At 45.7% G+C, this 23,509-nt stretch overlaps 1 protein-coding gene across 1 annotated transcript in view; it reads right to left on the bottom strand.

The window, feature by feature from the left end:
- Positions 1-23,509, bottom strand: part of MISP3 (MISP family member 3) — an 82,697-nt gene that overhangs the window by 54,431 nt on the left and 4,757 nt on the right. The window contains exon 2 of the mRNA XM_077261829.1: positions 22,176-22,216. The gene's annotated coding sequence lies outside the window, so the exon portion shown is untranslated. The remainder of the gene's footprint in view (positions 1-22,175; positions 22,217-23,509) is intronic.

Here is a 23,509-nt window from a genome sequence, read left to right as displayed (position 1 = left end):
GAACCATCAGTAACTCCCCTACGCTGAGCTCCAGAGAGAGGATCACCCCGAATGGCATCAGCAACCTCCCTCTGAACCTGCTGATGGGACTGAGCCAGATTCCTCTGCTCCGCAGACAAAATTCTGCATCATCTGGGTTAAATTGGTGACCTGCTCTGAGAGAGCATGCAGAGGATCCATAATAACACAACTGAGAAAAAAAAAACAACCCAAACACAAGGGGAAAAAAAGTTTTTTTTGGGTCAGTGATAATGTGACGGACACACAGATTGTGTCCAGGGAATGAATGCTAGGGGGAGTGAATGGGGAGACTGCAGAACTAATAGAAGTGTATGGCTGCACTAACAGGACCTGAGACACGTGATCACAGGGGGAGTGGCTGGAGAAGGAGCTAAGCTCTGAGCAAGAGAGAGAGGGGTACAATAGGGTACAATAGATAGGGGTACAATAGCCAGAGGGCAATGCAGTATTCAAGGGCACAGACAAGGAGAGCAGTCGGAGAGCAAGCCAGAGATCAGAACCAGAGAAATAGCAGAGGTACAGAATCAGAGCGCAGACACAAAACGAGGGACAAGCCAGATCATACACTAGACAAGCACACGGGAACAAATGGTATACACAGGTATAGCAAAGTCAGCTGCTCAGCCGAGGACAGAACTATCACTGACAAACTCCCCACAGGATAGCGGGTTAATATAGCCCTCCCCAAACCAAAAGGAGGCCAGCAAAGTTAACTCCGTACAGCCCAGGATGGGGAAAGGAATTCCCATCCAGAGCCATGACAGTAGGGTTAGGATAGGGATAGTATGAGGATTAGAACTACAGTTAGAGGTGAGAGGGGTAGAGGTAGGATTAGAATTAGGGTTAGCACTACAGTTAAGGCTAAGAGTAGGGATAGAGTTATCGTTAGCACTACAGCTAGGGCTGAGTAGGGTTAGAGCTAGTGTTAGGGTTAGCACTACAAATGGGGCTCAGAGTAGGGTTAGGGCTAGAATTAGGGTTAGCACTACTACTGGGGCTCAGAGTAGGATTAGAGCTAATATTAGGGTTAGCACTGCAACTGGGGCTCAGAGTAGGGTTAGGGCTATGTCGCGATAATACATGTCATGCTTTGAGTATATACCTAAAAGGTCCATGGCTTTCAGACACACGCTGTGGGCTTTTCCGTCCCCCCCTCTTCACTCTGCCTAGAAAGCTCTGCTTCTCTCTTAGCCTGCAGGCAACTCCCTCCCTCCTGCTATACAGTGTAATGTGAGACCAGTGTGCCAGCTCCATGGAATATTTTTTATGGCTCTGTGCTGCGAAAGCCAGTATTTTCCCAAACCCGTCATTTCCCCTCCCGCCTGATACCAGATAAAACTGGTAAAGCAACTTCCAAACTGCATTGGACTCTATTGTTCTTTTAAAGTTATGTATACTGGCACCGATCAGGGCTAGAGATATAAGGATTATATATTCCGGATGTCCACCGAGAGATCTATAGCTCACTAAAATCGCTAGGAGCTAAACCCAACGAGTTGCAAGGAGCAGATTTTTCCGTAAGCGGGTCATGTATATACGCCGTTTTTATACTTAAACGAACCCACCTGATGTGGTGAACATCCTGATCATTCTGTCATTCTCATACGAGGTTCATCCAGCGAGTTATGTATAGAAATGGCTTGCCATAACTCTAAGAAAACGGAGTATTCAGCTTCTGAGTGAGGTCACCACAGGGGGAGTGTCTTGGTTTTGGGCACGGAGGTAACTGAGTGAGACATCAGTCTTCACTAGTCTTTTGTCCTGGGTCTAGCTGCGAGACAGATGTGTAATGCACCTAGATGTGTTCCCATCCCCTACAGCACATGGTCAGCCATGAGATGAAATGTATGAACGAAATGTAAGTGTTTTTTCAACTGGAATCCCATTTTATTTGTAATTGTACTGTACATATGATACTTGTCTTCTTTTATAATATCCTTTTACCATTTTGTAAACACTGCCTACCTTTTTGGAGTAAAATATATGAAATTACTAGCTTTATCACCCTTGCTCTATAACGAACTGTCACATCCTCTGTAGTGAATTACGCTACTAATCTGGGTTGGCTCCAGACCCGTTATTAAGAAATCGGAGCTGGTGGCGGCGTATTTGTCCTGTGTATTTGGGAGGCTTTGTAGCAACGGACCCATTAGCCAGTACAAAATAAGGCAGCCTTTCTGGCGACTAATTATCCTAGGTGCGGTACCTAGTCTGACCTGAGGGTAAGGGGGGTGCCAGGGAGCTGCAAGTTCCAAACCAGAACTGGGAAGTGGGATATAGATAAATCCCCTTCAGAAAGGAACCAGGAGCAACCAAATCCCGGTTCCTGACAAATTGGTGTGAACGGCGGGGATGATAAAGGTATCCTCCCCGTGAACCATGACAGGCTAGAATTAGGGTTAGCACTACAGCTAGGGCTGAGTAGTGTTAGGGCTGGGTTAGAGCTAGTATTAGAGTTAGCACTATAACGGGCTCAGAGTAGGGTTAGGGCTAGAATTAGGGTTAGCACTATAGCTAGGGCTAAGAGTAGGGTTAGGTTCGGGCTAGTACTAGGGTTAGAACTACAGTTAGGGTTAAGAGTAGGAGCAGAATTAGTATTATCACTACAGTTAGGGCTGAGCAGGGTTAGGGTTTGGGTTAGAGCTAGTATTATGGTTATATGACCACAGCTAGGGCTGAGTAGTGTTAGGGCTTGGGTTAGAGCTAGTATTATGGTTATATGACCACAGCTAGGGCTGAGTAGTGTTAGGGCTTGGGTTAGAGCTAGTATTATGGTTATATGACCACAGCTAGGGCTGAGTAGTGTTAGGGCTTGGGTTAGAGCTAGTATTACAGTTATATGACTACAGCTAGGGCTGAGTAGTGTTAGGGCTTGGGTTAGAGCTAGTATTACACTTATATGACTACAGCTAGGGCTGAGTTGGGATAGGGCTTGGGTTAGAGCTAGTATTACAGTTATATGAATATAGTTATGGCTGAGCAGGGTTAGGGCTTGGGTTAGAGCGAGTATTACAGTTATATGAATACAGTTAGGGCTGAGCAGGGTTAGGGCTTGGGTTAGAGCTATTATTACAGTTATATGACTACAGCTAGGGCTGAGTAGGGTTAGGGCTTGGGTTAGAGCTAGTATTACAGTTATATGACTACAGCTAAGGCTGAGTAGGGTTAGGGCTTGGGTTAGAGTTAGTATTACACTTATATGACTACAGCTAGGGCTGAGTAGGGATAGGGCTTGGGTTAGAGCTAGTATTACACTTATATGACTACAGCTAGGGCTGAGTTGGGATAGGGCTTGGGTTAGAGCTAGTATTACAGTTATATGAATATAGTTATGGCTGAGCAGGGTTAGGGCTTGGGTTAGAGCGAGTATTACAGTTATATGAATACAGTTAGGGCTGAGTAGGGTTAGGGCTTGGGTTAGAGCTAGTATTACAGTTATATGACTACAGCTAAGGCTGAGTAGGGTTAGGGCTTGGGTTAGAGTTAGTATTACACTTATATGACTACAGCTAGGGCTGAGTAGGGATAGGGCTTGGGGTTAGAGCGAGTATTACAGTTATATGAATACAGTTAGGGCTGAGCAGGGTTAGGGCTTGGGTTAGAGCTAGTATTACAGTTATATGACTACAGCTAGGGCTGAGCAGGGTTAGGGCTTGGGTTATCCTATGTGTCATTGCACTTCAGCAAATAAGGTGCTAGATTGCCTACACAGCTCTGCTATTCCTATGTGTCACCGCAATTAAGCAAAAAAAGTGCAAGATTGCCTACACAATAAAAGAGTAAAATAAAAAGTATGAAAATGTTTTTAAAAATATAAAAAAGTGAGAAAAAAGTAGCAGAAAAATGTTTTGCAACTAAAAACACTGTTTTTCTGTATGTGCAAAAAAAAAGCAAAAAAGCAAATATTATTGGTATCCCTGCCACGATCTATGAACAGTCCCATAATCTAACTCAAACATTAAAAATGTAGAAAAATAGATAAAACAAAAAACAAAAATGTACATTTTTCATCATACTGAAATAAGAACGTTATATTCCATCCAAATATGGCAAAATCAAATCATTGTTTGTAAAAATTAGTTTTTAATTAGCAAAATTGCAAAAAATTGAATAACCTTGGTATCTCTGTAATTGTACCGACCTAAAGAATAAAAGATTTTATATTCTGGGACTTGTGGTGTCATGCTGGCAAGGAGTTTGAGGGTTAATGACTGAACATTGTTTTCTCATTAACTCCATTTTGTGAGCTCTCAGCGAAGCTACACACTAAATTAACTCTTAGCTTCCTGCCTCCAGTTGCCAGTTATTAGTTCTTCTTTCCCTGGTTCACTTTTCTTTCTCTGCTACTAAGACACTTAAGAAGGACGTCAACATTTTTCAGGTGACATGGAAAAGAAAAGTCATCCAATAGTGCAATGCCTTGGGAAAGGTATGCAAACATTAGATATTGCACCAAAACAAAAGCCTGATCATTGTACTGTGAAGAGATTTGTGGCTGATACAGAGCACAGACGGTTCGTGCAGATAAAGGCATAATGAGGAAGGTTTCTGCCAGACAAATTCATCAGATTAAGAACAACTGTTAAAATACCATTATAAAGCAGCAAAAACGTATTTGAAGCTGCTGGTGCCTGTGGAGTCTTGTGAAGTTCAAGGCGTAGGATCCTTCAAAGGCTTTCAGTTGTGCACAGACCTACTATTCAGCCACCCCTAAACAGTGCTCATGTAACACCCCAGGGTCGTGGTTGTTACAGTGGCATTGCTTTCCTCACGGGTAGAGTGATGTCATGCTTGGAAGCAAGGTTAGATCTCTTTCATCAGGGAACCACAAAGCACACAACATGTTCACACTCCAGGCCAGAAGGGGGAGCCCTGACCCGGTTTGTGAGTGGCTTCCCTAGATATGTATGGGAGGGAAAGTCAGTCAGTCAGTCAGTAGGAGGAGTGGGAGAGAGTCAGCAAGGAGACTGGAGCAGTCTGAGGGAGAGTACAGAGAGGAGAGCTGGGGAAAGCCAGAAAGGAGCTTTCACCATCCTCATCTATACACCGGGAACCCTGGAGATACACTTCACCTGTGGGAAGGTATACCATCTAGCTGCCATAACATCACCCCAGTGGACCCCTTTAAGCAGCGTCGGTCCCCACTGACCAAATACCACAGGTGGTGTCATGAACAATCTTTTTTTTACAAACCCCTCTAAGGACATTCCCTTTAACATGGGCGCCCAGGGCCACGGACCGGGTCGCCGCCACTGTGACATCTGTTATGATCCTTAGTGGTTGAGGATCACAAATACTCCAGCTAAGTAACAAACATAGGACAAGCTCTAGGGAGGTGGCAAACTGGACTGACCGCAAATCTGAACCTATCCAAACACACTAGAAGTAGCCGGTGAACGTACCTAAAATCTTAGACGTCTCGAGCCAGCCTGAGGAACTAACTACCCCTAGAGAGAGAGAAAGACCTCACTTGCCTCCAGAGAAATAATCCCCAAAGATATAGAAGCCCCCAACAAATAATAACGGTGAGGTAAGAGGAAGGCACATACACAGGGGTGAAAGCAGATTCAGCAAATGAGGCCCACTAATACTAGATAGCAGAAAATAGAAAAGGGGTCTGTGCGGTCAGTAAAAAACCCTTACAAAATATCCACACTGAGATTTCCAGAACCCCCGCACCAACTAACGGTGTGGGGGGAGAAACTCAGTCCCCTAGAGCAACCAGCAAGCGAGGAAATCACATTTTAGCAAGCTGGACAAGAAACATGATGAATGCTGATAATCAAAAAATGAACAAACAAAAACTTAGCTTGCCTTGGAGAGACTGGGAGCAAGGTAGTCACAAGGAATCTGAAGAGCACTGAATACATTGATAGCAGGCAAGGAACGGAGTATCCAGGTGAGCTAAATAGGAAACCAGCCAAGGATAACGAACCAGCTGATGCTGCCAACCTGCAGAAAGACAACACTACACAGTACCGCTTGTGACCACTAGAGGGAGCCCAAAAATAGAGTTCACAACAGTACCCCCCCCTTGAGGAGGGGTCACCGAACCCTCATCAAGACCCCCTGGGCGATCAGGATGAGCCGCGTGGAAGGCACGAACCAAATCGGCCGCATGAACATCAGAGGCAACAACCCAGGAATTATCTTCCTGACCATACCCCTTCCACTTAACCAAATACTGAAGCCTCCGTCTAGAGATACGAGAATCCAAAATCTTCTCCACCACGTACTCCAATTCGCCCTCGACCAGCACCGGAGCAGGAGGCTCAACAGAAGGAACCACAGGTACCACATACCTCCGCAACAAAGACCTATGGAACACATTATGAATGGCAAACGATGCTGGGAGATCCAAACGAAAAGACACCGGGTTAAGGATTTCCAAGATCTTATAAGGACCGATGAAGCGAGGCTTGTATTTAGGAGAGGAGACCTTCATAGGAACATACCGAGAAGACAGCCACACCAAATCCCCAACACGAAGTCGGGGACCCACACCGCGGCGGCGGTTGGCAAAGCGCTGAGCCTTCTCCTGTGACAACCTCAAATTGTCCACCACATGGTTCCAAATCTGCTGCAACCTATCCACCACAGAATCCACCCCAGGACAGTCAGAAGGCTCAACCTGACCCGAGGAAAAACGAGGATGGAAACCAGAATTGCAGAAAAAAGGCGAAACCAAAGTAGCAGAACTAGCCCGATTATTAACCCCTTAAGCCCCGAGGGTGGTTTGCACGTTAATGACCGGGCCAATTTTTACAATTCTGACCACTGTCCCTTTATGAGGTTATAACTCTGGAACGCTTCAACGGATCTTGGCGATTCTGACATTGTTTTCTCGTGACATATTGTACTTCATGTTAGTGGTAAAATTTATTCGATATAACTTGCGTTTATTTGTGAAAAAAACGAATATTTGGCGAAAATTTTGAAAATTTCGCAATTTTCCAACTTTGAATTATTATGCCCTTAAATCACAGACATATGTCATGCAAAATACTTAATAAGTAACATTTCCCACATGTCTACTTTACATCAGCACAATTTTGGAACCAAAATTTTTTTTTGTGACGGAGTTATAAGGGTTAAAAGTTGACCAGCAATTTCTCATTTTTACAACACCATTTTTTTTTAGGGACCACATCTCATTTGAAGTCACTTTGAGGTGTCTATATGATAGAAAATACCCAAGTGTGACACCATTCTAAAAACTGCACCCCTCAAGGTACTCAAAACCACTCTGAAGAAGTTTATTAACCCTTCAGGTGTTTCACAGGAATTTTTGGAATGTTTAAATAAAAATGAACATTTAACTTTTTTTCACACAAAATTTATTTCAGATCCAATTTGTTTTATTTTACCAAGGGTAACAGGAGAAAATAGACCCCAAAAGTTGTTGTACAATTTGTCCTGAGTACGCTGATACCCCATATGTGGGGGTAACCCACTGTTTGGGCACATGGCAGAGCTCGGAAGGAAAGGAGCGCCATTTGACTTTTCAATGCAAAATTGACTGGAATTGAGATGGGACGCATGTTGCATTTGGAGAGCCCCTAATGTGCCTAAACATTGAAACCCCCCACAAGTGACACCATTTTGGAAAGTAGACCCCCTAAGGAACTTATCTAGATGTGTGGTGAGCACTTTGACCCAACAAGTGCTTCACAGAAGTTTATAATGCGGAGCCGTAAAAATAAAAAATCATATTTTTTCACAAAAATGATCTTTTCGCCCCCAATTTTTTATTTTCCCAAGGGTAGGAGAAGAAATTGGACCCCAAAAATTGTTGTGCAATTTGTCCTGAGTACGCTGATACCCCATATGTGGGTGTAAACCATTGTTTGGGCGCAGGGCAGAGCTCGGAAGGGAAGGAGCGCCATTTGACTTTTCAATGCAAAATTGACTGGAATTGAGATGGGACGCCATGTTGCGTTTGGAGAGCCCCTGATGTGCCTAAACATTGAAACCCCCCACAAGTGACACCATTTTGGAAAGTAGACCCCCTAAGGAACTTATCTAGATGTGTGTTGAGCACTTTGACCCAACAAGGGCTTCACAGAAGTTTATAATGCAGAGCCGTAAAAATAAAAAAATCTTATTTTTTCACAAAAATGATCTTTTCGCCCCCATTTTTTTATTTCCCCAAGGGTAAGATTAGAAATTAGACCACAAAAGTTGTTGTGCAATTTGTCCTGAGTACGACGATGCCCCATATGTGGGGGTAAACCACTGTTTGGGCGCATAGCAGAGCTCGGAAGGGAAGGAGCGCTATTTTACTTTTCAATGCAAAATTGACTGGAATTAAGATGGGATGCCATGTTGCGTTTGGAGAGCCCCTGATGTGCCTAAACATTAAACCCCCCCACAAGTGACACCATTTTGGAAAGTAGACGCCATAAGGAACTTATCTAGATGTGTTTTTAGAGCTTTGAACCCCCAAGTGTTTCACTACAGTTTATAATGCAGAGCCGTGAAAATAAAAATTCTTTTTTTTTTTCACAAAAATGATTTTTTAGCCCCCAGTTTTGTATTTTCACAAGGGTATCAGGATAAATTGGACCCCAAAAGTTGTTGTCCAATTTATCCTGAGTACGCTGATACCCAATATGTGGGGGGGAACCACTGTTTGGGCGCATGACAGAGCTCGGAAGGGAAGGAGCGTCATTTGGAATGCAGACTTAAATGGATTGGTCTGCAGGCGTCACGTTGCATTTGCAGAGCCCCTGATGTACCCAAACAGTACAAACCCCCCACAAGTGACCCCATATTGGAAACTAGACCCCCCAAGGAACTTATCTAGATGTGTTGTGAGAACTTTGAACCCCCAAGTGTTTCACTACAGTTCATAACGCAGAGCCGTGAAAATAAAAATTCTTTTTTTTTTTTCACAAAAATGATTTTTTAGCCCCCAGTTTTGTATTTTCACAAGGGTATCAGGATAAATTGGACCCCAAAAGTTGTTGTCCAATTTGTCCTGGGTACACTGATACCCAATATGTGGGGGGGAACCACTGTTTGGGCGCATGACAGAGCTCGGAAGGGAAGGAGCGCCATTTGGAATGCAGACTTAAATGGATTGGTCTGCAGGCGTCACGTTGCATTTGCAGAGCCCCTGATGTACCCAAACAGTACAAACCCCCCACAAGTGACCCCATATTGGAAACTAGACCCCCCAAGGAACTTATCTAGATGTGTTGTGAGAACTTTGAACCCCCAAGTGTTTCACTACAGTTTATAACGCAGAGCCGTGAAAATAAAAATTCTTTTTTTTTTCACAAAAATGATTTTTTAGCCCCCAGTTTTGTATTTTCACAAGGGTAGCAGGAGAAATTGGACCCCAAAAGTTGTTGTCCAGTTTGTCCTGAGTACGCCGATACCCCATATGTTGGGGTAAACCCCTGTTTGGGCACACGGGAGAGCTCTGAAGGGAAGGAGCACTGTTTTCCTTTTTCAACGCAGAATTGGCTGGAATTGAGATCGGATGCCATGTCCCGTTTGGAGAGCCCCTGATGTGCCTAAACAGTGGAAACCCCCCAATTATAACTGATACCCTAATCCAAACACACCCCTTACTCTAATCCCAACAGTAACCCTAACCACACCCCTAACCCAGACACACCCAACCCTATTCCCAACCGTAAATGTAATCCAAACCCTAACCCTATCTTTAGCCCCAACCCTAACTGTAGCCCCAACCCTAGCCCCAACCCTAACCCTAATGGGAAAATGGAAATAAATACATTTTTTTTAATTTTTTTATTTTTCCCTAACTAAGGGGGTGATAAAGGGGGGTTTGATTTACTTTTATAGCGGGTTTTTTAGCGGATTTTTATGATTGGCAGCCGTCACACACTGAAAGACGCTTTTTATTGCAAAAAATATTTTTTGCGTTACCACATTTTGAGAGCTATAATTTTTCCATATTTTGGTACATAGAGTCATGTGAGGTCTTGTTTTTTGCGGGACGAGTTGACGTTTTTGTTGGTAACATTTTCAGACACGTGACATTTTTTGATCGCTTTTTATTCCGATTTTTGTGAGGCAGAGTGATCAAAAACCAGCTATTCATGAATTTCTTTTGGGGGAGGCGTTTATACCGTTCCACGTTTGGTAAAATTGATAAAGCAGTTTTATTCGTCGGGTCAGTAAGATTACAGCGATATCTCATTTATATCATTTTTTTATGTTTTGGCGCTTTTATACGATAAAAACTATTTTATAGAAAAAATTATTATTTTGGTATTGCTTTATTCTCAGGACTATAACTTTTTTATTTTTTTGCTGATGATGCTGTATGGCGGCTTGTTTTTTGCGGGACAAGATGACGTTTGCAGCGGTACCATGGTTATTTATATCTGTCTTTTTGATCGCGTGTTGTTCCACTTTTTTGTTCGGCGGTATGGTAATAAAGCGTTGTTTTTTGCCTCGTTTTTTTTTTTTTTTTTCTTACGGTGTTTACTGAAGGGCTTAACTAGTGGGCCAGTTTTATAGGTCGGGTCGTTACGGACGCGGCAATACTAAATATGTGTACTTTTATTGTTTTTTTTATTTTATTTAGATAAAGAAATGTATTTATGGGAATAATATATATATTTTTTTTTCATTATTTTGGAATATTTTTTTTTTATTTTTTTTTACACATTTGGAAATTTTTTTTTTTACTTTTTTACTTTGCCCCAGGGGGGGACAATACAGATCGGTGATCTGTCAGTTTGCATAGCACTCTGACAGATCACCGATCTGAGGAAAGTGCAGGCTGCTTCACAGTGCCTGCTCTGAGCAGGCTTCTGTGAAGCCACCTCCCTCCCTGCAGGACCCGGATCCGCGGCCATCTTGGATCCGGGTCTGGAGCAGGCAGGGAGGGAGGTAAGACCCTCGCAGCAACGCGATCACATCGCGTTGCTGCGGGGGGCTCAGGGAAGCCCGCAGGGAGCCCCCTCCCTGCGCGATGCTTCCCTGCACCGCCGGCACATCGCGATCATGTTTGATCGCGATGTGCCGGGGGTTAATGTGCCGGGGGCGGTCCGTGACCGCTCCTGGCACATAGTGCCGGATGTCAGCTGCGATAGGCAGCTGACACCCGGCCGCGATCGGCCGCGCTCCCCCCGTGAGTGCGGCCGATCGCGTATGACGTACTATCCCGTCACCAGGAATTAAGTCCCAGGTCACCTTGACGGGATAGTACGTCAAACGGGATTAAGGGGTTAAGGGCAAACTCGGCCAATGGCAAAAAAGTCACCCAATCATCCTGATCAGCAGAAACAAAACATCTCAAATAAGTTTCCAACGTCTGATTAGTTCGCTCGGTTTGGCCATTAGTCTGAGGATGGAAGGCCGACGAAAAAGACAAATCAATGCCCATCTTAGCACAAAAAGTCCGCCAAAACCTGGACACAAACTGGGATCCTCTATCAGACACAATATTTTCAGGAATACCGTGCAAGCGAACCACATTCTGAAAAAATAGAGGAACCAAATCGGAGGAAGAAGGCAACTTAGGCAAGGGCACCAAATGGACCATCTTGGAAAAACGATCACACACCACCCAGATAACAGACATTTTCTGAGATACTGGAAGATCCGAAATAAAATCCATGGAAATGTGCGTCCAAGGCCTCTTCGGAACAGGCAGAGGCAAAAGCAAACCGCTGGCACGAGAACAGCAAGGCTTAGCCCGAGCACAAATCCCACAAGACTGCACAAAGGAACGCACATCCCGCGACAAGGAAGGCCACCAGAAGGACCTAGCCACCAAATCTCTGGTACCAAAAATCCCAGGATGACCCGCCAACACCGAAGAATGGACCTCGGAAATAACTCTGCTGGTCCATCTATCCGGGACAAACAGTCTCTCTGGTGGACAACGGTCAGGTCTATCCGCCTGAAATTTCTGCAGCACTCGTCGCAAATCTGGGGAAATGGCAGACAAAATCACTCCCTCTCTGAGACTACCAGCCGGCTCAGAAACTCCCGGAGAGTCAGGCACAAAACTCCTAGAAAGTGCATCAGCTTTCACGTTCTTCGAACCAGGCAGGTATGAGACCACGAAGTTGAAACGGGAGAAAAACAATGACCAACGAGACTGTCTAGGATTCAGGCGCTTGGCAGATTCAAGATAAATCAGATTTTTGTGATCAGTCAAGACCACCACACGATGTTTAGCTCCTTCGAGCCAATGTCGCCACTCCTCAAATGCCCACTTCATAGCCAACAACTCCCGATTACCAACATCATAATTCCGCTCGGCAGGCGAAAACTTTCTTGAAAAGAAAGCACATGGCTTCATCACAGAGCCATCAGAGCTTCTCTGTGACAAAACAGCCCCTGCTCCAATCTCAGAAGCATCAACCTCGACCTGGAAGGGGAGAGAGACATCTGGCTGACATAAGACTGGAGCTGAAGAAAACCGGTGCTTCAGCTCCCGAAAGGCCTCCAACAAATAATAACGGTGAGGTAAGAGGAAGGCACATACACAGGGGTGAAAGCAGATTCAGCAAATGAGGCCCACTAATACTAGATAGCAGAAAATAGAAAAGGGGTCTGTGCGGTCAGTAAAAAACCCTTACAAAATATCCACACTGAGATTTCCAGAACCCCCGCACCAACTAACGGTGTGGGGGGAGAAACTCAGTCCCCTAAAGCAACCAGCAAGCGAGGAAATCACATTTTAGCAAGCTGGACAAGAAACATGATGAATGCTGATAATCAAAAAATGAACAAACAAAAACTTAGCTTGTCTTGGAGAGACTGGGAGCAAGGTAGTCACAAGGAATCTGAAGAGCACTGAATACATTGATAGCAGGCAAGGAACTGAGTATCCAGGTGAGCTAAATAGGAAACCAGCCAAGGATAACGAACCAGCTGATGCTGCCAACCTGCAGAAAGACAATACTACACAGTACCGCTTGTGACCACTAGAGGGAGCCCAAAAATAGAGTTCACAACAGTACTGTTATGATCCTTAGTGGTTGAGGATCACAAATACTCCAGCTAAGTAACAAACATAGGACAAGCTCTAGGGAGGTGGCAAACTGGACTGACCGCAAATCTGAACCTATCCAAACACACTAGAAGTAGCCGGTGAACGTACCTAAAATCTTAGACGTCTCGAGCCAGCCTGAGGAACTAACTACCCCTAGAGAGAGAGAGAAAGACCTCACTTGCCTCCAGAGAAATAATCCCCAAAGATATAGAAGCCCCCAACAAATAATAACGGTGAGGTAAGAGGAAGGCACATACACAGGGGTGAAAGCAGATTCAGCAAATGAGGCCCACTAATACTAGATAGCAGAAAATAGAAAAGGGGTCTGTGCGGTCAGTAAAAAACCCTTACAAAATATCCACACTGAGATTTCCAGAACCCCCGCACCAACTAACGGTGTGGGGGGAGAAACTCAGTCCCCTAGAGCAACCAGCAAGCGAGGAAATCACATTTTAGCAAGCTGGACAAGAAACATGATGAATGCTGATAATCAAAAAAATGAACAAACAAAAACTTAGCTTGTCTTGGAGAGACTGGGAGCAAGGTAGTCACAAGGAATCTGAAGAGCACTGAATACATTGATAGCAGGCAAGGAACTGAGTATCCAGGTGAGCTAAATAGGAAACCAGCCAAGGATAACGAACCAGCTGATGCTGCCAACCTGCAGAAAGACAACACTACACAGTACCGCTTGTGACCACTAGAGGGAGCCCAAAAATAGAGTTCACAACAGACATCCCCCTTTAACCCCTTCATGACCCAGCCTATTTTGGCCTTAATGACCTTGCCATTTTTTGCAATTCTGACCAGTGTCCCTTTATGAGGTAATAACTCAGGAACGCTTCAACAGATCCTTGCGGTTCTGAGACTGTTTTTTCGTGACATATTGGGCTTCATGTTAGTGGTAAATTTAGGTCGATAATTTCTGAGTTTATTTGTGAAAAAAACGGAAATTTGGCGAAAATTTTGAAAATTTTGCAATTTTCACATTTTGAATTTTTATTCTGTTAAACCAGAGAGTTATGTGACACAAAATAGTTAATAAATAACATTTCCCACATGTCTACTTTACATCAGCACAATTTTGGAAATAATTTTTTTTTTTGCTAGGAAGTTATAAGGGTTAAAATTTGACCAGTGATTTCTCATTTTTACAACAAAATTTACAAAACCATTTTTTTTAGGGACCACCTCACATTTGAAGTCAGTTTGAGGGTTCTATATGGCTGAAAATACCCAAAAGTGACACCATTCTAAAAACTGCACCCCTCAAGGTGCTCAAAACCACATTCAAGAAGTTTATTAACCCTTCAGGTGTTTCACAGCAGCAGAAGCAACAAATAGGGGAAAAATTTACATTTAACTTTTTAGTCACAAAAATGATCTTTTCGCAACAATTTTTTTATTTTCCCAAGGGTAAAAGGAGAAACTGGACCACGAATGTTGTTGTCCAATTTGTCGTGAGTACGCTGATGCCTCATATGTGGGGGTAAACCACTGTTTGGGCGCACGGCAGGGCTCGGAAGGGAAGGAGCGCCATTTGACTTTTTGAATGAAAAATTGGCTCCAATCTTTAGCGGACACCATGTCGCGTTTGGAGAGCCCCCGTGTGCCTAAACATTGGAGCTCCCCCACAAGTGACCACATTTTGGAAACTAGACCCCCCAAGGAACTTATCTAGAAGCATAGTGAGCACTTTAAACCCCCAGGTGCTTCACAAATTAATCCGTAAAAATGAAAAAGTACTTTTTTTCACACAAATTTTCTTTTAGCCTCAATTTTTTCATTTTCACATGGGCAACAGAATAAAATAGATCCTACAATTTGTTGGGCAATTTCTCCTGAGTACGCCAATACCTCATATGTGGGGGTAAACTACTGTTTGGGCACATGGTAAGGCTCGGAAGGGAAGGAGCGCCATTTGACTTTTTGAATGAAAAATTATCTCCATCGTTAGCGGACACCATGTCAGGTTTGGAGAGCCACTATGTGCCTAAACATTGGAGCTCCCCCACAAGTGACCCCATTTTGGAAACTAGACCCCCCAAGGAACTTATCTAGATGCATAGTGAGCACTTTAAACCCTCAGGTGCTTCACAAATTGATCCGTAAAAATGAAAAAGTACTTTTTTTTCACACAAAATTTTTTTTAGCCTCAATTTTTTCATTTTCACATGGGCAACAGGATAAAATGGATCCTAAAATTTGTTGGGCAATTTCTCCTGAGTACGCCGATACCTCATATGTGGGGGTAAACCACTGTTTGGGTGCACGGCAAGGCTTGGAAGGGAAGGCGCGCCATTTGACTTTTTCAATGGAAACTTAGCTCCAATCGTTAGTGGACACCATGTTGCGTTCGGAGAGCCCCTGTGTGCCTAAACATTGGAGCTCCCCTACAAGTTACCCCATTTTGGAAACTAGACCCCCCAAGGAACTAATCTAGATGTATAGTGAGCACTTAAAACCCCCAGGTGCTTCACAGAAGTTTATAACGCAGAGCCATGAAAATAAAAAAAATATTTTTCTTTCCTCAAAAATTATTTTTAGCCCGGAGTTTTTTATTTTCCCAAGGATAATAGGAGAAATTGGACCCCAAATGTTGTTGTCCAGTTTGTCCTGAGTACGATGATACCCCATATGTGGGGGTAAACCACTGTTTGGGCGCACGGCAGGGCTCGGAAGGGAAGGCACGCCATTTGGCTTTTTGAATGGAAAATTAGCTTCAATCATTAGCGGACACCATGTCGCGTTTGGAGAGCCCCTGTGTGCCTAAACATTGGAGCTCCCACACAAGTGACCCCATTTTGGAAACTAGACCTCCCAAGGAACTAATCTAGATGTGTGGTGAGCACTTTGAACCCCCAAGTGCTTCACAGAAGTTTATAACGCAGAGCCGTGAAAATAAAAAATGTGTTTTCTTTCCTCAAATATTTTTTTAGCCCAGAATTTTTTAATTTTCCCAAGGGTAACAGGAAAAATTTGACCCCAAAAGTTGTTGTCCAGTTTCTCCTGAGTACGCTGATACCCCATATGTGGGGGTAAACCACTGTTTGGGCACATGGCGGTGCTCGGAAGGGAAGTAGTGACGATTTGGAATGCAGACTTTGATGGAATGGTCTGCGGGAATCATGTTACGTTTGCAGAGCCCCTGATGTGCCTAAACAGTAGAAACCCCCCACAAGTGACCCCATTTTGGAAACTAGACCCCCCAAGGAACTTATCTAGATGTGTGGTGAGCACGTTCAACCCCCAAGTGCTTCACAGAAGTTTACAACGCAGAGCCGTGAAAATAAAAAATAATTTTTCTTTCCTCAAAAAAGATGTTTTAGCAAGCAATTGTTTATTTTCACAAGGGTAACAGGAGAAATTGGACCCCAATATTTGTTGCCCAGTTTGTTGTGAGTACGCTGATACCTCATATGTGGGGGTAAACCACTGTTTGGGCGCACGTCAGGGCTCGGAAGGGAAGTAGTGACATTTGAAATGCAGACTTTGATGGAATGGTCTGCGGGCGTCACGTTGCATTTGCAGAGCCCCTGATGTGCCTAAACAGTAGAAACACCCCACAAGTGACCCCATTTTGAAAACTAGACCCCAAAAGGATCTTATCTAGATGTGTGGTGAGCACTTTCAACCCCCAAGTGTTTCACATAAGTTTATAACGTAGAGCCGTGAAAATAAAAAATAATTGTTCTTTCCTCAAAATTATGTTTTAGCAAGTAATTTTTAATTTTTGCAAGGGTAACAGGAGAAATTGGACCCCAATAGTTGTTGCACAGTTTGTCCTGAGTGCGCTGGTACCCCATATGTGGGGGTAAACCACTGTTTGGGCGCACGTCGGGGCTTGGAAGGGAGGGCGCACCATTTGACTTTTTGAACGCAAGATTGGCTGGAATCAATGGTGGCGCCATGTTGCGTTTGGAGACCCCTGATGTGCCTAAACAGTGGAAACCCCTCAATTCTAACTTCAACACTAACCCCCAATCCTAATCCCAACTGTAGCCATAACCCTAATCACAACCCTAACCCCAACACACCCCTAACCACAACCCTAACCCCAACACACCCGTAACCCTAAATCCAACCCTAATCCTAACCCTAATCCCAACCCTACCCACAACTGTAACCCCAAGACAACCCTAACCCTATCCTTAACCCTAACCACAAGCCTAATCTTAACCCTATTTCCAACCCTAGCCCTAATTCCAACCCTAAGGGTACCGTCTCACATAACGATTTACCAACGATCACGACCAGCGATACGACCTGGCCGTGATCGTTGGAAAGTCGTTGTGTGGTCGCTGGGGAGCTGTCACACAGACCGCTCTCCAGCGACTAACGATGCCAAGGTCCCGGGTAACCAGGGTAAACATCGGGTTACTAAGCGCAGGGCCGCGCTTAGTAACCCGATGTTTACCGTGGTTACCAGCGTAAAAGTAAAAAAAAAACAAAAACGTACATACTCACATTTCGGTGTCCTTCAGGTCCCTTGCCGTCTGCTTCCCGCTCTGACTGAGTGCCGCCGTACAGTGAGAGCAGAGCGCAGCGGTGACGTCACTGCTGTGCTGTGCTCTCACTTTCCGGCCGGCAGACAGTCAGAGCGGGAAGCAGACGGCAAGGGACCTGAAGGACACTGAAATGTGAGTATGTACGTTTTTTTTTTTTTTACTTTTACGCTGGTAACCACGGTAAACATCGGGTTACTAAGCGCGGCCCTGCGCTTAGTAACCCGATGTTTACCCTGGTTACAAGCGAACGCATCGCTGGATCGCTGTCACACACAACGATCCAGCGATGACAGCGGGAGATCCAGCGACGAAAGAAAGTTCCAAACGATCTACTACGACGTACGATTCTCAGCAGGGTCCCTGATCGCTGCTGCGTGTCAGACACAGCGATATCGTATGGATATCGCTGGAACGTCACGGATCGTACCGTCGTAGCGATCAAAGTGCCACTGTGAGACGGTACCCTAACTCTAATTCCAACCCTAACCCTAAGGCTATGTGCCCACTTTGCGGATTCGTGTGAGATTTTTCCGCACCATTTTTGAAAAATCCGCAGGTAAAAGGCACTGCGTTTTACCTACGGATTTCCAGCGGATTTCCAGTGTTTTTTTGTGCGGATTTCACCTGCGGATTCCTATTGTGGAACAGGTGTAAAACGCTGCGGAATCCGCACAAAATTGACATGCTGCGGAAAATACAACACAGCGTTTCCGCACGGTATTTTCCGCACCATGGGCACAGCGGATTTGGTTTTCCATAGGTGTACATGGTACTGTAAACCTGATGGAAAACTGCTACGAATTCGCAGCAGCCAATCCGCTGCGGATCCGCGGCCAATCTGCTGCGGATCCGCGGCCAATCCGCTGCGGATCCGCGGCCAATCCGCTGCGGATCCGCGGCCAATCCGCTGCGGATCCGCGGCCAATCCGCTGCGGATCCGCGGCCTATCCGCTGCGGATCCGCGGCAATCCGCTGCGGATCCGCGGCCAATCCGCTGCGGATCCGCGGCAATCCGCTGCGGATTCGCAGCCAAATCCGCACTGTGTGCACATGCCCTAACCCTACCCCTAATTCTAACCCTAATTCTAACCCTAATTCTAACCCTAATTCTAACCCTAACCGTAGCAGAAAAAAAAAAATATATATTTTATTTATTTTTATTATTGTCCCTATGGGGGTGATAAAGGGGGGGTCATTTACTTATTTTTTTATTTTGATCACTGTGATAGGCTATATCGCAGTGATCAAAATACATCTGAAACGAATCTGCCAGCCGGCGGGCGCAGTGCGCATGCGCCCGCCATTTTGCAAGATGGCGGCGCCCATGGAGAAGCCGGACGGACACCGGGAGGCCAGGTAAGTATGAAGGGGGGGTGATCGGATCACGGGGGGGGGGGGGGACCGGAGCACAGGGAGGGGGCACCGGAGCACGGGGGGAGCGGACAGGTGGACGGAGGAGCGGACAGGACGAATTAGGGGGGCGGCCACGTAACGGAGCACTGGGGGGGCGATCGGTGGGGTGGGGGGGAGGCAGATTAGGTTTTCCAGCCATGGCCGATGATATTGCAGCATCGGCCATGGCTGGATTGTAATATTTCACCGTTTTTTTGGGTGAAATATTACAAATCGCTCTGATTGGCAGTTTCACTTTCAACAGCCAATCAGAGCGATCGTAGCCACGAGGGGGTGAAGCCACCCCCCCTGGGCTGAAGCACCACTCCCCCTGTTCCTGGAGATCGGGTGAAATTGGAGTTAACCCTTTCACCCGATCTGCAGGAGCGCGATCCCTCCATGACGCATACGCTGCGTCATAGGTCGCATTGGCACCGACTTTCATGACGCAGCGTATGCGTCAAAGGTCGTGAAGGGGTTAAGCCGAGTATCCCCACGGCCCTGGCGGGCGACTCACTCACATGCAGAAACGGATGCAGTGACCCAGACATACATGAAGACTGATTTTAAACCAGTCTCAGTTACTGAGGAGTGTCGAGCAACCCTAGAAGGTCCAGATGGGTGGAGTAGTGGATGGATGGTCACCATGACCCAACAAGGCTGCGACGGAGGTGGCGGAGCCATGTTTGGGGCTGGAATCACGGAGAATGAGCTGGTAGCCACTTGAAGGTGTGAATATGACCTTGGCAAAGTATATAGAGTTTCTAATTGACCACTTTCTTCTATGGTACATTGGCTGCTATGGGCATAAAACGAGATAAACTCATGGTGTGGCCACCATCTTCCCCTGACCTCAACCCTATAGAGAACCTTTGGAGGATCATCAAGCACAAGATCTATGAGGGGGGAGGACGTTCACATCAAAACAGCAGCTCTGGGAGGCACAGAAATACAAGCAGAAACTCTCCAAAAACTCACAAGTTCAATGGATGCAAGAATTGTGAAGGTGACATCAAAGAAGGGTCCTATGTTAACATGTAACTTGGCCTGTTATCCGGCTATCATTGGGAGGTTTGTCCAATAAAATGTGATTTATCCTCTAACGGTTGATGATTTTAACATTATACTGACTTATTTGCATCCATTTTTCAGCAAAACTTGAGAAAAATAGCATTTGTGTAATAATTGGAACGCGGTGGATATAATGCATGGCTTCTATGTACTCGCGGACTGATCTGCATCTTATTCTGCATTTTGCTCCTCGGCTCCCCCTGCTGACAAGTTTTATGACTGTTAGTGACATATAGGCCATTGAGCTATCAATCAATATGTGACCGCTGCAGCCGCACATACATGTGTCTGGTGACATCCTATTAACTATTCCTCCCCTGGGTCATCTACAGCATTTCCCTATTTCTCCACCTTCCCTAATCATTATTTGTCCAGAGGTCCTTTGACAAGAATTGCTAATCTTGGTGTCAAGAGTCAGCCCTTCTGAAAGAAATGTCCAGTTTTGGGTGATATCGGCTTCAGTCTACTGTCGGACACAGACAGGAGGGGCCCCTGTGCAAGAACAATGTTTGGGCCCTCTGCAGCCCAGGAGCCCCTCATAGTGCACAATCCCCGCTGCTTTGGAGGTAGCTGTGGACCCTGCACCTCTTGGGCCCCTGTACGGCTGCACAGGTTGCAACAATGATATGTCCGCCCCTGTATCAGTCCCACCTGGAATAAGTGTTGATAAATATTCTATTCAACCATGTGTTTCTGGGATAGATGAGCGACAACCACTATGGCCACCATCACGGCTCTTACAGGAGTTGTCATCTGGCTTTTCCGAAATCCTGAATGGCAGATTTGCCTTTTTAAATGGGAATTGCCAGGATTTAGATATTGATGGGGATCTGACACCTGGTATCTCCACCGATCAGCTGTTTGCAGCTCCCACCACAGACATACAGTATATAAATAGTGTACTCCAGCTCCTATTAAGATGAAGGTGATCTGAGCTCCAAGATCTTTTGCTGGAGAAGAGCTGAAAAACAGGATGGGGGTCATGTATTACTGGAAGGAGCCCAGGATGGAGGACATTACACCAAGAAGGGGCCCAGAATGGAGGACATTATACCAGGAAGGGACCCAGAATAGAGGACATTATACCAGGAAGGGGCCCAGGATGGATGACATTGTACCAGGAAGGGGCCCAGAATGGAGGACATTATACCAGGAAGGGGTCCAGGATGGGGGGCATTATACCAGGAAGGGCCCAGAATGGAGGACATTATACCAGGAAAGGGCCCAGAATGGGGGACATGATACCAGGAAGGGGCCCAGAATGGGGGATATGATACCAGGAAGGGGCCCACGATGAAGGACATTATACCAGGAACTGGAGGTATTATACCAGGAAGGGTCCCAGGATGGGAGACATTATAAGAGGATGGGGGACATTTACTACTGGAAAGGGCCCAAGATTGGGGGCATTATGACAGGAAAGGGGCCCAGAATGGAGGACATTATACCAGGAAAGGGCCCAGGATGGAAGACATTATACTAGGAAGGGGCCCAGAAAGGAGGACATTATACTAAGAAGGGGTCCAGAATGGAGGACATTATACTAAGAAGGGGCCCAGGATGGGGGACATTATACCAGAATGGGGGAAATTATTACTGGAAGGGGCCCAAGATAGGGGACATTATACCAGGAAAATGCCAAGGATGGAGGACATTATGCCTTGAAAGGACTGAGGACGGGGGACATAATTACAGGAAAGGGCCAGGATGGGGAACATTATTACAGGATAGGGTCACAAGATAGGGGACATTATTACAGGAAGGGGGACATTGTTACATGAGAGGGCGAACACGTATGTCTTCACAGGATCTGGAACACTACAAGGGCCCATACATCTGACAAACATGCAGGGGGGTTCAGGTCCAAATTTTACCCTGGGTGCCATCAGACTCTAGTTACGCCTCTGCTGGTCAGCACACCCGTGGCCAGTCAGGACGTCGTGTGTCTGTAGTTGGACCATGAATGTTGTACGTGTGTAACCAGGGTAAGACAGAAATTGTCCAGATTTGTGTGTGATACTGTCTGCTAGGCAGGGGTATCTAAGCCGCTCATATGTGATCCTGTGTGATGAGTTGGTGTACCTAAGCTTATTGTGTGTAATATCTTCTGAGCTATCATGTGTGATACTGTATGCTGAGCGGGTGTATCTGAGCCGATCGCGTGATACCATCTCTGGGGTGACGATGACACTCACCTCTTCTCAGAAATCCGGGATTTGCTGGAATTCACTGGTATCTGCCAAACAGATGAGGAGATATTTACTGACAGTGAGCGTCAGTGGAACCACACACACAGTGCTGGTGAGAGACAGTCACCGAGAGAGCGAGAGACAGCGAGAGACTACTTATTAACCAGGGAGACCACCTCCACACATACAGGACCGGGGTTACACTACCGCTGTGGCTGTGGAACTACAAATCCCAGTGGGCACTGTCACCACATCTGGGGGCTACATTCATAGAGACATCGGGGGTTGGTATTAAAGAGTATACAGTACATACAGTATGTGGCTGGCACTGTGGACGCATCGTTAGCTGGCATTTTGGGATCATCAGTGACTTACATTATGGGAACCATTGGCTGGCACTACAGGTGGCATCAAGTGTTATAGGCCGCTCCGTAACATTACAGCCGATAATGGATATGGGGGGGCATGTGTTATATGGGGACATGAGACACTGATTATCGCAGGCTGTAATTATCACAGAACCACAACATGTTTATACTAAATATACAACATGCTGCACCCCTCCCCCACCCTGATCAGCGCCCCATCGTTCACTGGCCTTCTCCATATACTGTACACGGATTGACCTTGGAAACGTCCCGTACCAGGCAATGACATAACATGCACCCCCCTCCCCTAACACTGTGCCTTCCTACGGACGCCGTGTCCTGCTTCATGGGTACAAACATATAACAAGAAATGGGTAAAAAGAAAAAACATATATATATATATATACATTTCTATACACACATATTACTATAGAAATAGAGCTCCCCCTACAGCAAGTCACAAATCATAGCTCCCATCTGATTCACTTCACCCAAAACACCCAGCACCCTGTCACTTCACCCCAGCACCCTGTCACTTCACCCCAACACCAAGCACCCTGTCACTTCATCCAAATACCCAGCACCCTGTCACTTCATCCAAAAACCCAGCACCCTGTCACTTCATCCCAACACCCGCACCCTGTCACTTCATCCAAATACCCAGCACCCTGTCACTTCATCCCAACACCCAGCACCCTGTCACTTCACCCCAGCACCCTGTCACTTCACCCCCACACCCAGCACCCTGTCACTTCTTCCAAATACCCAACACCCTGTCACTTCATCCAAATACCCAGAACCCTGTCACTTCATCCCAACACCCAGCACCCTGTCACTTCATCCCAACACCCTGTCACTTCACCCCAACATCCAGCACCCTGTCACTTTACCCCAACATCCAGCACTCTGTCACTTCTTCCAAATACCCAGAACCCTGTCACTTCATCCAAATACCAAGCACCCTGTCACTTC

This window comes from Ranitomeya variabilis, chromosome 5 (assembly GCF_051348905.1).
Source record: "Ranitomeya variabilis isolate aRanVar5 chromosome 5, aRanVar5.hap1, whole genome shotgun sequence".
Taxonomy (NCBI): Eukaryota; Metazoa; Chordata; class Amphibia; order Anura; family Dendrobatidae; genus Ranitomeya; species Ranitomeya variabilis.
This window is presented reverse-complemented; position numbering and strand designations above follow the sequence as displayed.